The sequence below is a fragment of the Halichoerus grypus genome, chromosome 1 (genome assembly GCF_964656455.1).
Source record: "Halichoerus grypus chromosome 1, mHalGry1.hap1.1, whole genome shotgun sequence".
In the NCBI taxonomy this organism is placed as follows: Eukaryota; Metazoa; Chordata; class Mammalia; order Carnivora; family Phocidae; genus Halichoerus; species Halichoerus grypus.
This window is the reverse complement of record NC_135712.1, coordinates 80,264,324-80,281,433: the sequence shown is the minus strand read 5'-3', so window position 1 is coordinate 80,281,433 and position 17,110 is coordinate 80,264,324. Positions and strand designations below refer to the sequence as shown.

Genomic DNA, 17,110 nt, shown 5'->3' with positions numbered 1-17,110 from the left:
GGCGCCGCCTCCCGCCGTCCCGGGGCCCGGGGCACCGCCGCCGGTCCTCCCACCCGCTTCTCCCCCTCCACGACCCCAGCACCGCGCTCTGCAGACGCTTGTGGTCTCCTTCTCTGTGTTGGTTCCCATCATATCCTAGATCAGAGAGGACGGTGGAAAATGGGTGCAATTGCCAGCAAGTCGAAGTTTGCAACCCTGCCTTCTCTGGACAACTTCTGGGTTCACTAGGTTGGTGGAGCTGTCCTCATCAGTTTTCATCTTCATGATCCTTCTTAACCGGGATGGATACCTGGGGTCTTGCCAATTAGGTGATAAGACACATGCTTGGAACTTAAAATACATGCACCAGGAATTTCACCTAAACCGGTATGGTACCAACCACTTACAGAATAGTAATTTTATCTGTCATACTATAACGGTGCAACCTAGTGAAAGGTATGGGTATCTTGTCTGCCCCAACCTTCTCTTTTTTTCTTTTTAAACCCCCCCCGCCAGTTTTGTTGATATATAATTGACATACATCACTATACAAGTCAAAGGTGTACAGCATAATGACTCACATAGATTGGAAAATGATTGCCGCAGTAAGTTTAGTTAACATTCTGGCATCTCATATAGATACAAAATAGACCAAAAACAAAAAACAAAAAACAAAACCCTCTCTTTTCTTCTTCTGTCATTCCTAAGGATTGTGATTTCTAATGCTTCATTCATTCATGAATTGAGCAGCTGTTAGGAGCTTGGCCTAGGCAGGAGACTAAAGATAAACCAGGCCCAGGCCCTTCCCTCCAAAAGTGCACCACTGAAACAAGGTTTTTCTAGATGGTATCAGCCTCTGGTGGTCCTCACAGTCCATCAAGTGGTCATAAGGCAGTCTGGAAGTTTCAGAGGAAAACAAAACGAAACAATGGAATGATTTTGTTCACTGATGTTTCACAAATCTCAGCAATGATTAGGGACTATTTTCATATTCTTTTACCTCTTGGAAATAAAAACAGGTTCCAAGTCTGAGGAAAGTAGGATTGCCTTGAAGCCCTGGGAACAAGCAGCAGTCTGAAGGTATCCAACCCATCACAAACAGCCCTCATTTCTAACGGCCAGCCAATCACAAACAATACAGTGCACGCCTCTCAGGGTCAACATTTGACAAAAACCAGCTCCTACAGGTGAGATCTCTGATGCCTCTGAAAATTTGCCAACCCCTGAACTCCACCTTGCTCAAAAACATAATGAAAGATCAACAGTCTGCTCTGCCTGCGAGAAACTGCATGAGGAGCCTAGGTTTCCTTATTATAGGAAGCGACAAATTCAGCTTCATCTTCTTATTTCAGATACTGGTCTCTAGGGAAACAACTCCACAGAGGCCTCCTAGCAACCTTGAGTGTCTCCACAAAGGCCATGGAGGCAAGACTTAATAGTTCTGAATGGCCTGAAATTCTTCCTGGATCAAGAGTTGATGAGCATGGTGTGGAGCTGTCTTGAGGCAGGTTCTCACCTCTATCTTGGAGGTATTAGCCATAGGTCATTTCTCACCTAGTTCCCTAGTTTTAGTTGAATGCAGAACTTTCTCCCTAGTACAAGCTGCAAACTTCTATGTAAATCTATAGAACTGCTCAACAGTAGTTCTAAGGTAGGGACAGGGACTAAGGTAAGCAAGGGAGGCACCCAGTGGGCAAAATGTAAGAGGGCACCCACTCTCAGTTTCCTGCAAGTGCCCACCCTGCCCTTTTCCTCAATAACAGAGCGACTCAGGGTTCCTGTGATCTGTCATGTAGCCTCTATTTGGTGTCATCCTATGGGACTAGGGATACAGGAAGGTGATAACCATATCTTTCTTTTGCTATCTGTGCAAATAATAAACTGTCTGAATCCATTCAGTTTCGGGGCGCCTGGGTGGCTCAGTCGTTAAGCGTCTGCGTTCGGCTCAGGTCATGATCCCAGAGCCCGCATCGGGCTCCCTGCTCCGTGGGAAGCCTGCTTCTCCCTCTCCCACTCCCCCGGCTTGTGTTCAAAATAAAATAAAATAAAATCTTTAAAAAAAAATCCATTCAGTCTCCTTACGGACCAAATCTATGGAAGTGTGGCAAGCCAATCTATCAAGCGCCACCATACTGCCAATGACAGACTGCTTGACCCTTTGACAGTCTCTTGAGCATTGCAATGAATTTTTATATTCTTAAGTTGTCTTCTCATTTGTCTCAACAAGTGCTACTTAACAGGATGTCATTTCTCTTGGCTAGTGCCCTTCAACATCATTTGCATGTTGAATATTAGCTTGAATATTATGTCACTTTCATTGTTGTTGTGTTGCAACTTATGAAAATAGGTCAGTTAATCAGAAGAGGTTTTTGTGTGTGTGTGTGTTTAAGTAAACTCTATGCCCAATGTGGGGCTCGAACTCATGACCCTGAGATCAATCACGACCCTGAGATCAATAACAACCCTGAGATCAAGTGTTGCATGCTCTACCGACTGAGCTAGCCAGGCACACCTAGAAGAGGTTTTTAAAACTTATAAGACAAATAAAAGAATGTAAATATAGAACTTTTGTGTGCTAGATCATGCAAATATGTACTCACAGTAAAAATGGAGATGACTATCTAAACTTGGTTTGTGTTGTGAAACTTCATTCAATAGTGGCATGAAGCCATGAGGGCTAGGGCTGACTTCTCTGGTAAACCAATTAGATTGTTCTGGAACAAATGAAAAATATTGCTTTCCAGCTGGAGTGATAAAATCTTTCACATGTTCTCTTCCACGTCATTTCCCCTTTTACTGTGGGATATAAATGGGCACAAGGCCTCAGAGAAGGAGGGAGCCACAGATAGAAGAAGCCTGACTTCCCAAATGATCTTGTGCGGCAGAGCTGCCTGCTGACTAGAACCAACATGGACTGTTACAAGAGAAAGAAAGAAATGTGGGTCTGTTTGCTAAAGAATTTTAACCTGTCCTAACTATTACAGCAAAGAAATGGGCAGTGAGTACACTCTTCCCCAGTGAAGTTGGCTGACATTTGAGGAGAAAATCTGCTCACATAAGTACTTGAAATAAGAGATGTAATATAAATAATTTCTTTACTGTGCCAATAATATTAGTAATGACAATTTCTATAATTTCCAGTGGCTTGCTCAAGTGTTGGGCTTTGGAGATAACACACACACACACACACACTGTATTCAGTATCTTCATGATGAAGATAAGCTATCAGGATTCCTAAAGAAGTCTCAACTGTGGCAGAAAAATGTCTCAGTCATGTCAATTATCTTCACTGATTGAAATATCAGAGATCAATGATGTATTATGTATGTATGTATGTATTATTGAGCATATTTAAAGATCATGCCCATAGGCTGCAACCAAATCTGAGCTGAATATAGCCAAAACCTGAACCAAGAGCCTATTCACTGCTATCTCCCATATTTCAACCTCTCAGCTTTTCAGTGAGTGCTGCTTGTCACCTGTCATCAGCCAGATCATATTCATGTTTTCTTAACTCACATTCACTCCCTTTTTCCCTATCCAGAAAGACATTTTTCCTTCTAAATTTCAAGTGATATGATCTTTTTTTTTAAAGGATAATGAATTTTTAAATTGAGGTCTAACTCACACACTATACAATTTATTCTTGTAAAGTGTACAATTCACTGATTTTTAGTATATTCACAAGGTGTACACGATCACTACTCTCAAATTCTGGAACATTTTAATCATTCCAAAATAAACCTTGTACCTATTACGCAGATTTGCCTATCCCACATATTTCATATAATTGGAATTATACAACATGTGGCCTTTGCGCCTGGTTTCTTTCACTTAGCATAACATTTTTGTTTGTTTTAGGGAAGGAGTGGTTCCAGGCCTCTCCTAGCTTCAGGTACTTCCCTGGCTTCGTGGCTACATGACTGCAGTCTTCATGTGGTGTTCTCCCTGTGTGGGTGCATCTCTGCATCCAAATTTCCCCTTTTTATAAGGACACTAAATGATCCCATCTTAACTTGATCATCTGCAAAGACCCTATTTCCAAATCAGGTCACATTCACAGGTCTTGTTGGCTAGGACTTCACATCTTTTTGAGGGACACAATTCAAGCCAGAACAGCCCCATGCAGCCGCTGCAGTAGAAGCCCTTTTAGGGGGCAGAGCAACAAAAGTCAGCCTGAGCACCACAAGCAACCACGCAGTCTTGGTATTTGAAGCTACAGAAATGGCAATGACTTCCACCCCTCCGAACCATAAATTCATAGTTTAGGTTAGGTCACATTTGATTTTTCTTTTTTAAAGAAGGCTCCATGCTCAGTGTGGAGCCCAACATAGGACTGAAGTCACGACCCCAAGATTAAGACCTGAGCCAAGATCAAGAGTCAGTCAGACACTCAACCAACCAAACCACCCAGGCACCCTGATTTTTTTTTTCTAAAAGTAAGCAAAACTGTCCAGAGTAGAGAAATATTTATCCTTAAACAACCACACAAGCTAGCTTTTTCCATATAAATCACCACAAGAAGAAAGATTTGAACATTACCAGCCACACCCAAAGGTTACTGGACATTTTAGAAATTAAAATAAACAGAAAAGATGCAGCCTCCATCTGACATTATTTTTTAGGGGAAGGGGACAAAGCCCTTTAAGTTGACAGGATGCACGCCAAAGTAATAAAGGACAACATTTTGAAAAATGGGCTTTCGATGTTTCACGAGAAAAGGCTTAACACTTAAAATTGTGCAAGTTTTCTCCTTTAAAATATGCAGGTAGAACAGTTTATTTTTTTCTTCCATTTAGATGTTCTGTAGAACATTGTATTCAATCCTAACACCATATCGTAATTCAAGTGGTTTCTCCAGCTAAGTACATTAATGATAATAAACACAATAATACAAAATAAGATAATAATGAAACATTTCATTCTTCCCATGTGCCATGCTTTGTCCTAAATGCTTTGCATGTATTAACACATTTCGTCCTCCTCGAAGCTCATGGATAAGGCATCGTTTATCTCCATTTTATGGAAGAGGCACAGAGAGCTAAGTCGTCTAAGGCCACATTGCTACTGAGAAGTGGAACCAAAGTTTTAACCCACAGTGTCTGGCTCTGGAGGCCGTGTTAGCGTGTTTTTAAGATTCATCTATGTTATATAGTATGTATCGGTGTCTCATCTCTTTTAATGGCTGAATAATAGTTCATTTATGTATATACCACATTTTGTTTATCCAGTCATCAATTTATGGATATTTGGGTTGTTTCCACTTTTTGGCTATTTTTAAAAAAGATTTTATTTGAGAGAGAGAGAGAGAACGAGCAGGGGGGAGGAGCAGAGGGAGAGGGAGAAGCCAACTCCCCGCTGAGCGGGGAGCCCGATGCGGGGTTCGATCCCAGGACCCTGAATTCGTGACTTGAGCCGAAGGCAGATGCTTAACTGACTGAGCCACCCAGGCACCCCTCATTTTTGGCTATTGTGAATAATGCTGCTATGAATATTTTATGTGCAAATTTTTGTATAAACCATGATTTTAATTCTCTTTGGCATATACCTAGGAGTAGAATTGCTGGGTCATATGGTAACTATATGTTTAACTTTTAAAAACAATTTTTCTTTGATTGAACTGTAATTAACAGTGTTATATTAGTTTCAGGTGTACAATATAATGATTCAGCATTTCTATACATTACTCATTGCTCATCACAAGCGTACTCCTAATCTCTTTTAACTACTTCCCCCAATTCTCCCCCCATACCTCCCCTCTGGCAACCACTAGTTTGTTCTTGGTTTATTTGTTTCTCAAATTTCACATGGGAGTGAAGTCATATGGTATGTCTTTTCTTATCTGACTTGTTTTACTTAGCATTATATTCTCTAGCTCCATCCACATTGTTGCAAGTGGCAAGATTCGTTCTTTATAATGGCCCTATACTAAAGTTGAAAAGATAAGAATTATAGAGTTGAGTGTCTAGTCCAGAAATAAATGTACATATTTTTAGAAGATTTTATTTATTTATGGGGGGGGGGCATGAGCAAGGGGGAGGGGCAGGGGCAGAGGGAGAAGCAGGCTCCGCACAGAGCAGAGAGTCCAATGAGGGAAGACCCTGGGATCATGACCCGAGCTGAAGGCAGACGCTTAACCAACTGAGCCACCCAGGTGCCCAGAAATGAATGTATATATTTTTTCTCTTTTCTAGCCTGAGAATTGCCCTGGAACTATCGAATGTGTGTCCATCTCCTCTGTGAGTGTGCACAGTATGTAGATATGGGATGAACTGCTACAGCCATTTTGCCACCTTGAGGGAAGCTGGCCATAAACTGAAGCAGATCCTACTGAAGGCAGAGAAGAGAGGGAAAGAAGAATGGGTCGTGAATGATATCATTGAGTTGCTGGAACAACCAACGCTGATGCCTGTCATAACAGTCCATTTGCAGAGGTCAATACATCCCCTGTTGTTGAAGCTTTGTTCTGCTGTGTTTTGTGGAAGATGCAAAGAGGTGCTGCCCAGACTCCCCTTCAAGGAAGGACTTGCTGCACAACTCCAGAGAGTATGGCCAGCTGGCAGCCCCCAGCTGTTAGCTTCTCTGGGGTCTGCCTCAGGGGCAGAGTGCCACCTTGCTTGAAATTGTACCCTGCCCAAGGCAGACTGCATCCAGTACAAAGGGTTGGCCATTTCAGCCTGACCCAGGATACTCTCTGATGGCCACCACTCACTCTGCAGCTCTCTCCCAAGTTGGCTGAACAGTCCTTCAACCTGAGTAGCAGGTCAACAACTTCCTCTGACCAATCCTGCTCTTGTCCATTCCTAATAAAAATCCCCATTTTCATATCAATCTCTACTTCTCAAAAACACAATCTCTGACAAGATTTCTGTCACGTCAGTCAAGAGTATCCAAATTGAGATGCCATGGGAGAGTTTGAACTTGGTCTTAACTAAAGGAAGGGAAATGCACTCATTACCTTATTTTAAACTTTGTGGAAATTTTCAAGCATATACAAAAAGTAGAAAGAATATAATGAAACCAAATATATCCATCTCCAACAACATTAATATATGACCCATCTTTATTATCTGAACTTTTCCATATTATTTTAAAATAAGTCTCAGACATTACATGATTTCATCCATAAATATCACAGTGCACTGCTGTTCGCTTTGGGATGCAATGCAGTGCCTTTTGCATTCTCCTCCCAACCCAGTTCCTATGTGTTGTCTCCTCTTTTCTTCCTCTTTCCACCATCACAGCTTTCAAGAGTATTTGAATAGAAGAAAAGGCAGTAGTAGTAAGAGATAAAAGGGCCCAGAAAGAATCCTAGAATCCACTCATTCTTTCACTCATCCAACAAATATTTTAGGCCTGTCATCTCCTAGAGTCTTGGAATGCACGGTTGTTACTCATATAGGTGGTTGTTCAGATAGGTGGTGTAATGATGTCTTGGTCAGATGAACTAACAAGAAAGAAAAGAAAAAGAAAAGAAAAGAAAGGGAGAGAGAGAGGGTGGGAGAGAAGGATGGAGGGAGGGAGAGGGAGGAAGGACTGGAGGATGGGAGGAAGGAAGAGGAAGGGCAAGAAGGAGGGAGGAAAAGAAAGTGTGTCATCTAGTGGTTACAGTGGGAAATAAACATTGTTTTCTACTACACAGAACAAGACAAGGCTTACTCCAGACAGGACCTTAAAGAGGAAATTGCGGCCCAGAGAAGTGAAGTGATTTGTCTAAGGTCCCATGGCTAGTTAATAGCAGAGATAGGCATATAACCCAAACGCTGACTCTAATACCTATATAAAGATCTATGTAAATTGTGATTGTTTCAGACTCTTAAAAATGTGGTTCAAATGATTTTAAATATGATTAAAACATATTTTTTGCATTTATTTTTGTCAAGTTATGGTATTTTGGTGGCAAAGGGGGAAAAGTGCATTGACTGAAAGAAGGAACTAGATGGACCTATAATAATATTAACACTGAATTATTTTTCCATTAAAAGTTCTGCCTCCATGGGGCACCTGGCTGGCTCAGTCAGTAGAGCATGAGACTCTTGATCTTGGGGTTGTAAGTTTGAGCTTCATGTTGGATATAGAGATTATTTATTTATTTATTATAAATACTTTTAAAAAAGATTTTATTTATTTATTTGACAGAGAGAGCATAAGCAGGGAGAGCAGCAGGCAGAGGGAGAGGGAGAAGCAGGTTCCCCGCTGAGCTAGGAGCCCGATGCGGGATTCGATCCCAGTACCCTGGGATCATGAGCTGAGCTGAAGGCAGACACTTAACCGACTGAGCCACTCAGGTGCGGGATGTAGAGATTATTTAAAAATAAAATCTTTAAAAAAAAAAATAGTTCTGCCTCCCTCACAAGATATAAAATTCCTCAAAAGCAGATTACTTATTCATCTTTTTTTTTTTAAAGACTTATTTATTTGAGAGAGAGAGAGAGCATTTGGTGGGGGCAGAGGGAGAGAGAGAATCTCAAGCAGATTCCACACTGTGCATGGAGCCCGAAGCAGGACTCAATCTCACAACTCTGAGATCATGACCTGAGCCGAAATCAAGAGTTGAATGCTCAACCAACTGACCCACCCAGGCTTCATCTCTGTATACCCAGTGCCTGGCATGGTGTCTCTCCTGAATGAATGAATGAATAAGTGTATGAATGGAATCAGGAGTTTGAGAGTCTAGAACTAATCAGTTCTAGATTCTAGTCAGAACTAGTCATTCTAGATTCTATTCAGTTTTCTACTGACTGCCACTGGCTAACTTTGTGACTTTCAGATTATTTAATTCTTATGATTGATTCATTAAAAATGTCATCTTTTTTTAATGCTAGAGTTGGAAGAAACCTTAAATTTCATCTATCCCAACTACATTATTCTATGGGGTCCACAGAATTACCAGATTATTTGGAACACAGACTTAGTACCAATATTTGAATAATACCCATGCTAGCTTTGTTATATTCCTAGAACAAAGACTGAATATTTAAGAGAAATTGCTTGCAATAGATTAGTCTATAAATAGGATTGTGTCACTTTGGGGCGCCTGGGTGGCTCAGTTGGTTAAGCGTCGGCCTTCAGCTCAGGTCATGATCTCAGGGCCCTGGGATCAAGTCCCACATCGGGCATCGGACTCCCTGCTCAGCGGGGAGTCTGCTTCTCCCTCTCCCTCTCCCCCCTGCTCATGCTCTTGTTTGCTCTCTCTCTCTCAAATGAATAAATAAAAATCTTAAAAAAAAAAAAAAGATTGTGTCACCTCATTGGCAATGCAGTCTTTCTGTTTATCTTTGGTTACTGCTTGGATCAGTTACTTATTCCTGTCTAGCCAGCTAAAACAGAAGATAGAGCTCACAGGAGCTGATACTTAACCCCTCAGTTCTGGGTAAATATAAGAAGTTTCCAGGGGAGAGAGAGCTAACTATTTGAAATGAACTCAGCAGTGCCAGATCAGAACATTCAAATGATCATCAGAATCGTGTGGCATCCGCTAGGTTACATTGCCTCTCTCTCTTGGACTGGGATTTTCCTACTCCTTTTCACTTGAGAGTGAAGGTCTTGAAAGTGAATCTGCTTTTACCTTATTAACACCTTGAGGCAGATTTTGGGAATGGAAGGAGGTGGTGAGCATTTTGGGACTCCACTTCTGGTCCTAGCCCTGGCACTAATTGTGTGACTTTCAGTCAGTTGCTTCTCTGGGTCCAATTTTCCTTACTTGTAACATCAAGAGGTTAACTAAATTCACTTCTAACATTCTGTGAAGTTTTTGTTGTAAGGATAAACCCTCAGCTCAACTGGTCTCCTGTTTTTTCCTAGGTTAGCTTTCTTCCTTCCGTAATTTATTATCTCTATGTTTTTGAGGGCAGAGCCTGGGTTTTATTCACCTTTCTTCCAGTATCTAGCACAATAACCAAGCAGGTAGGTGACTTCAAGTAGGGCTGAAGTTGGTTCCTACACAAAACTCTATCTTTGGAGGAGCTCACACTTCAGAGGAAGGTGCCAAGTATTATTAATCACTTGATTAAAAGCTGAGGATACAACGGGTAACAAGAAAACTGGTTCCAGCTTTCCTAACCACTTACCAGTTCCAACAGGAAAGAAGAGAGTGCTTGTAATCGTTAACACTCGTTGAGCGCTTCATTGTGCCAGAGCTTTCCATGTGTTATCTCAAGAAATACACACACCAACCCTACGTTCTAGGTACTAGTGTCATCTCTGTCTCACAAAGAAACGGGCACAGAAAAGTTAAGTAACGTGCCAGGTTAACACCCTTACATGTGAGAAGCAGCGTTCGAAACTAGACAGTACCACCTCAGAGCCCGCGCTCCCGAGCACTCCACTGAGCAGAAAAATCGGAAAAATCTTGTGTTCAAGACAAAGAGGGAGCAGAGGGAAGTGACTGCAGAAGCCTGCAGAAGCTGGCAAACCAGTCTGAAAAACAAAAAATGAACTTCGAGCGGGACTACACAGCCGTTAAGGAACGCAGCGAGGAAAGAACCCCATAAACAAGATCCGGAGCGCGGGTGGATCCCGGGAAAACCAAGGAAAACGTCGGAAGTGACGTCACTAGCGGGGGTTGGACGCTAAGCGGGACCATCGGGCCTAGCGGAATTTCGGCCGGACGTGATGCACAGGAAGTTACGCCCTGGAGGCGGTCCCTGGTAGTGGAGGGCGTCGCGATGGGCGGGGCGGGGCGTCTGTAGTCCTCCTGGAACCTTGCATCCCGGGCAGGTAACGTGCGGGCCAAACTTGGACCCGGTCAAGGGTGGAAGTTGGTGTTGGTGGCCCAGGTAGTTCGGGCAGGGAGAGAGATGGATCTCGCATTAGGCTGAAGGAAAGTCTCCTTGGCGTCAGACTCCCTGGGGAGGGAGGGGTGCGAGGAACTTTGGGAACGGGGTTGTGAGGACCGAGGTCGTCGGGGAAATACAGCTTGAGACTTTCAGGAATCGGTCATGGCTGGGGGTCGTGGGCTCCTGAGCTTTGGCGCTCTGGGGTGAGAGGTGGAGCCTGGGCGTGAGCCGACGTAGAGTTCATTTCTTACCTACTCCAACCCCCGCCTCTGTTCTGCTAACAGGGGACAGGTACTTCATCTCTTAATCCAAGACAGTGCCTTGCCACTATTAGGCATTCTTTAGATGTTGCTGAACGAATGAATTATGTATTATGAACGCACGAACCAGATTCTCGCTCAGCAGGGGGAACTTCTCCCGAACTTCAGGATCTCTGAGTGTAGAAGTGAGTTCAACGTAGTTTGCTAACCAGTGATTTATGAGGATGCTGGGGGAGTAGAGATTCAGAACACTGTTGTTGTTTTGTGAGATTATTGAAACTTATAAATTTGTTTTAATATTTCGATGGTGGGGTAGAGGATAAAGCGATTAATTCAACTTCTTTCAGATTCCTTTATTTTTCTCGGAAGAACTACAGGTAATGATGGGGGAGGAATAAGCTGCGGTTGTAGCACTGAACTTCTAGTGTTCTAAGTACTTTCTTTTCAGCAGTATAAACTTACTTTCCATTTTCTTCATGTTTTCTTTCTTACATTGGGGTACTTCTTACATTTGAGAGGTAAATAAGAAAGATTTCATAACAAAGATGAAATTAATTTATAAAAATCCAGCCAGAGGTTTCACCTGGTGTGTTCACATAACATAAACTCCTTCCACAGACTTGTAGGAGGCCTCCAAAAGAATGAATCCCTGAAGATTAAATTGTCTTCTTCATAAAATATTTGTCTAGGTGTCTTAAATGTGATGAAGAGTGGCCATAGACCTAAAGAACAAGTGCTGTAACCAGATTGGTTTTGATTGTCAAGTGGAAAAAAGTGCAGAGGACAGACACATCAGGCTGTGTAATGGGATCTGGGCATGGATCATTATCTGGATGCAGTGATTTTGTGTATGGGCTTTGTGCTATCTAATGTGTAGTAGCTCCTAAGAGGTTCTAGAATCTTTTTTAGACTGGATATAATGGAGTAGAAAAACCTGAATTTATGCTTTTGTTTGTTTGTTTTTACAAAGAAGAAACTAGTAAGCATTTTTAGATTTAAAAATCCTAGGGGCACCGGGCTGGCTCATTCTGTGGAGCATTCGACTCCTGATCTTGGGGTTGTGGTTTGGAACCCCACCTTGGGTGTAGCAATTACTTAAAAATAAAATCTTTAAAAAAGAAAAATCCAAGATGTTTTTAAAAATAGTCTGAAAAAACCCAGAAAGTAGACATGTAAGTACATTATTGTAGTCATTTAAATTTTAAAAGTTTGCCTGGCTTTAAAATTTGTTTTCCCAATTTCTGGAAAGTGTTGGTATCCAAATCATTCCCATCTTTACAAGCTCTTACTATGGTGCCACCTTTAGAATACATATAAATATGGTACAAAGCTGTGTTTCGAGATCTTCTAGATTTTGTTAATAGTAATGTCTTACTTAAAAATAAAGTATAATTTTGCTACCTCATTCTGCTGTTCAATGTCATATCCACTAATTTTGCATATCTAAATGTCTATATTCATAATAATAACTTATAATTATTATTCATAATAATTTAGTATCTAAGTGGTAACTTAGGTATGTACATTGACATTCTTGAGGTTTTCAGTTTTGCAGAACACTGATATCTATGGACGCTAACATGGACTTCATTTAAAGAAATCCACGGACCATTAATGGACAAAAACATGAATCAGTTTATGTTGTGGCATTCAAATCCTAGCACTTTGGGAAAGGTAAGTTGTTGACTGTGTTTTATGGTAGGTGAGAAATAGAACAGCCTTGGATTGGTCTAGGAAATTTTAGGATTGTGATTGAAAAATACAGAACAAATCTTCAAATTTTGTTTTAATCTGGATCTTCCAAAGAGAGGTTTGTTCTGTATATATGAGGTAATTATTACTATTTCCTTGTAAAATTGATCAGAAATTAAAGAGATTGGCAAGTTATATTACTCCTGGACGATTACTGCTTTGTTCTCTTTTTTTGGGAGATCTCCTTTCAACACTTTAGAACCTGGTAGAATATATCAGCCTGTGGATACACTGTAGGAATGGGGTTTCAGATAGTCATTTAAATCATCTCACATCCAAGTTTGGCTCTGTGATAATATATGTACCAAATCTTCTGGCCAGTTTTACTTTATATGTTAGGTTAAAGCAAGAAAAAAAGTTTAAAAAATGTCTTCTTTCTCCCTTTATCTTGCTTTATGCTATTTTCCTTTCTTTTCTTTTAAAAAATCACTTGTGGGATTCATTCTACAAGCCTTTTATCTTTCTGTCCCGGGGGTAAATTTTCTCTTTTTTTTTCCTATTTTACCTTAGGAGTTTGTTAACTTTCAAATCTTTAACTTCTAACTTTGTGGTAATATTTGGCACCTTTTAATCACTAAGCATTATACTTGTAGTTTTTCCCAGTTTCCTTTGTAGAGACACTGGCTTCTTGTTTAGAATTTGCTCAATTCCAAAACCAGTTAGTACTTCTAGGAATTCATCTTTTAGATATATTTGCGCCTGCACACAAAAATTTGTATATAAAGATATCATTACTATATTATTTTAAATTAAGAAACAGACAAACTAGGAATAACCTAAACATCCCTCAACAGAGGTCTGATTTAATAAATGCCTTCATGTAATGTAGTACTTTATAACTCTTAGAAAGAATGAAGCTAATCCATAGGCAGAGGTATGGCAAAATTTGATACATTGTTAACAGAAAAACAATATAGAACTGTTTGTATAGTGTGTTTTCATTTGTGTTTTTAAAAGCATACATTTATATATATACGTGCAAAATTTCTTCGGAATCTGTATGAGGAACTATAGACAGGTACTCCTGGTGAATGAGACTATAGGTCTATGGTAGGAAGATGATTCATATTTTTTCTGTGTACTCTTTCTGGCAGATTGGATTTTTAACCATGAACGTGTTTTCATAATACTAGGAAACAAACAAATGACAAGGCTTTAGGTTAGTTTAAGAACTATGGAGCTTACAACTATTCCTTATGACTTTTGTCCTTATAATTATTTGCACTATTCAGAGGGAATGGGGTTGTATAAGTGAGTGAAGTTTTTGTCAGAGCTGCATGGAAGGTTTGGTGACATTATAATAGGTTTTTAACCTTGACATTACATTGTTATTCTTATGAACAAACTAAGTGCTTAGTGCTGCTGAATTTAATACTCATATGCAATTGTAGCATGTTACTGGCCTCCCTAGATAATATGGGTATTATCTTTGTTTGCAGGCTAGGTTTCTGTTGTATTGGCATGATCCTTCTGAGCCTCTCAGTATTACTGAATGTGATGGACTTTGTTTTATTTGAATTGCTATTGAGGGACTCTACTCTTTAAATAAGTCTTATTTACTATTTCACTTTGTTCTTGATGTTTAGAGCTGGCTTAAAGCATTTCAAAGAATGGCTTATTTTCTCTGTTAGCAAAATCAGTAAACCAGAAAGATCCTTTAGATATATATGGATAATCTCCTTTGAAGTGGCTGATTATTTGCCATGGGACTCCGCAAAAATTTCTTGTGACTTGTACTTCTCTAGCCGTCTTTGTCTTTCCACACTTTCATTGTGGGAAATTTGGAATAATAATAATAGGTGAATACAAGAATACAAGAAATTTAAAGATATAGTAATCTTCGTTCATTAGTAATGGGATTTTATTTGAAACTTGCTTGAGAATAAGCTTTGTAAGATACATACCTTTATGATACTACTGATTGTGTATCTTGTTAAAGTCAAAATCAAGGCCATTTATCTGGGGACTGAGTCATGATTAATGGAATAGAACAAATATGGTACGTCTGGTGGTACATAGAAAGGAGCACATGAACATAAAAGTTACATGTAGATAACATAGAATTGGGGAAGATACATGTATATGTGTGTGTGTCTATGCATGTAAATATGTATTTATAAAATGTGTGTGTGTGTGTGTGTATATATATATATAATTTTACACATAATATATATAAAATTTTCCGGAAAACCAGAAGTTCTGGATAAGAAGATATCCAGTTAGCACAGGAAGAAAAAAAGTCAGAATTTTAAGACCTTAGAGCTGGGCCTGTCATGGGCTAATTCATGATTATGAGAGCAGCTTAAAGAATTTTGTATGTTTTAAGATCATTCACAGGTTCAAGTGATAGGAAGGTAGATAGAAGCCTGAGAGAAAATTAAAATCTAGCAAACATGTAAGATTATGGTTGAGGGTATCTTTTAAGATTTGTTTGGTGGTATTATTTTGGGGAGGAGAAGAGAAGGGAGAACTCAAAAATGTATTGCTGTTCAATTTGGATTTGAGCTAGGACCGTAAGTCTTTCATAGCTTTCCAATTGTGTATGACCATGGATGAACTAGATCCATTAACTTATAAAACATTGTTCTACAAAAACTGATTTGATCATTAGATATACCTCAAAGAATAAGAGAACTGTTTTTTTTTTAACTTTTTAAAAAAAAGATTTATTATTTATTTGAGAGTGCGGGGGGAGGGGCAGAGGGAGAGGGAGAGAGAGAATCTCAAGCAGACTCTCCACTGAGCAGGGAGCTTGACACAGGGCTCAATCCCCAGACCCACGAGATCATGACCTGAGCTGAAATCACAAGTTGGTTGCTTAACCAACTGAGTCACTCAGGTGCCCCTGAAAGTTTTTAACCAGTTTTGTGATTATGTAAAAGGATAACTGTGATGATCTAGACTGAGGGGACTGGGACCATTTTGTTCAGAAAATAGAAGAATTTGGAAGAGTTGGAAAAACTGTAGGAAGCACAGTTGTTGTCTGTTATTTGAGGTCAAGTGAGAGAAGGTATAGAACTAGTCAGCAGGGGAGCAGGTTGTGTCCAGAGGCAGTGAACTTTGGGTCATTAGGGCTGTTTAAGCAGAGTTTGAACATCAGGAATGTTGTAGAGGGGATTTCTTACTGTATGGGAGATTGTACTAGATTATTGTAAAGGTTCCTTTCAAATCCTAAAATTTTTTAATACTGCAATGAAGTGTTTATTACAATATGAGTATACATTCTGTTATCCCTGTCTTTAAATACTGATCCCTACTTACCCACTCATCATTTATCCACCAACCTCAACTTCCATGTAACCAGAAAGTAAATTTAAAAATTACCTGAGCTCCCAAATTATAAGACATAAAACCCATACGCTTTTTCTTAGGTCCTTACTCAGTTTATTGACTTTTTTAAAAGATGGTTCTTTTTTTTTTTTTTTAAGATTTTATTTATTTATTTGACAAAGAGAGACAGTGAGAGAGGGAACACAAGCAGGGGGAGTGGGAGAGGGAGAAGCAGGCTCCTCACTGAGCAGGGAGCCTGATGTAGGGCTCAATTCCAGGACCCTGGGATCATGACCCCAGCAAAGGCAGACACTTAACCGACTGAGCCACCCAGGCACCCCTAAAGATAGTTCTAATAGGCTTAATTAACTGGTATCTAACTCCACAGTGTACTAGAAGCAGCAAATTGTGAGTAGGCTGAGGGCTAATATAAGTTTAATATATATTAATGCTAATAATGGTGTTGGCATGCTTAAACAACCTTTTTTTATTATACAAGTGATCCATGTCCACTTGACAGAAATTAGAATATAGAAATATATTTTGGGGTGATGTGAATATATATATCATATAGGTAACTTTATTTCTCTTTTGGTGATAGATTTGTGATATCACCAAAGAGAAATAAAGTTACCTATAATCCCCTACCACTGTTAATATTTTAGTGGCATGCTTTATTTTTAAACTCCTTGACATTCCTGCAGGATGTTACTTCTGAGTAGTGACTGCTGAAACTGATTCTACATTACTCCTGTTTGGAAACTTAAATTAGTCACTATACTCTCTGATCAGAATATCAGAAAATGAAATATTATGACATGGCACAATGCTGATTTGAAAAAAACGTTAGTCCTGGTCAATTTTGTTGCATTGAAACCAGTTTTATAGAGTAATGAGCATAGGTTGATACTCTAGAGCCAAAAGGCCTGAGTTTGAATCCTAACTCCACTATTTACTAGCCAGGTAAACTACCAGAATTTCTTAATTTCTACATGCCTCAGTTTCTTCATTTATAAATTGAGGATAATAATAATAATATCAAATTCATGGGATTCTTGTGAGGATTATGAA

The 17,110-nt window shown here is 39.8% G+C and overlaps 1 protein-coding gene across 5 annotated transcripts in view; it reads left to right on the top strand.

Moving 5' to 3' along the window:
• The first annotated feature begins 10,599 nt into the window (after nucleotides 1-10,599).
• MAP3K13 (mitogen-activated protein kinase kinase kinase 13) overlaps nucleotides 10,600-17,110 on the top strand; it is a 161,010-nt gene continuing 154,499 nt past the window's right edge. For all 5 annotated transcript variants that reach the window (XM_078068190.1, XM_078068192.1, XM_078068188.1 and 2 more), the window contains exons 1-2: nucleotides 10,600-10,698; nucleotides 12,565-12,691. The gene's annotated coding sequence lies outside the window, so the exon portion shown is untranslated. The remainder of the gene's footprint in view (nucleotides 10,699-12,564; nucleotides 12,692-17,110) is intronic.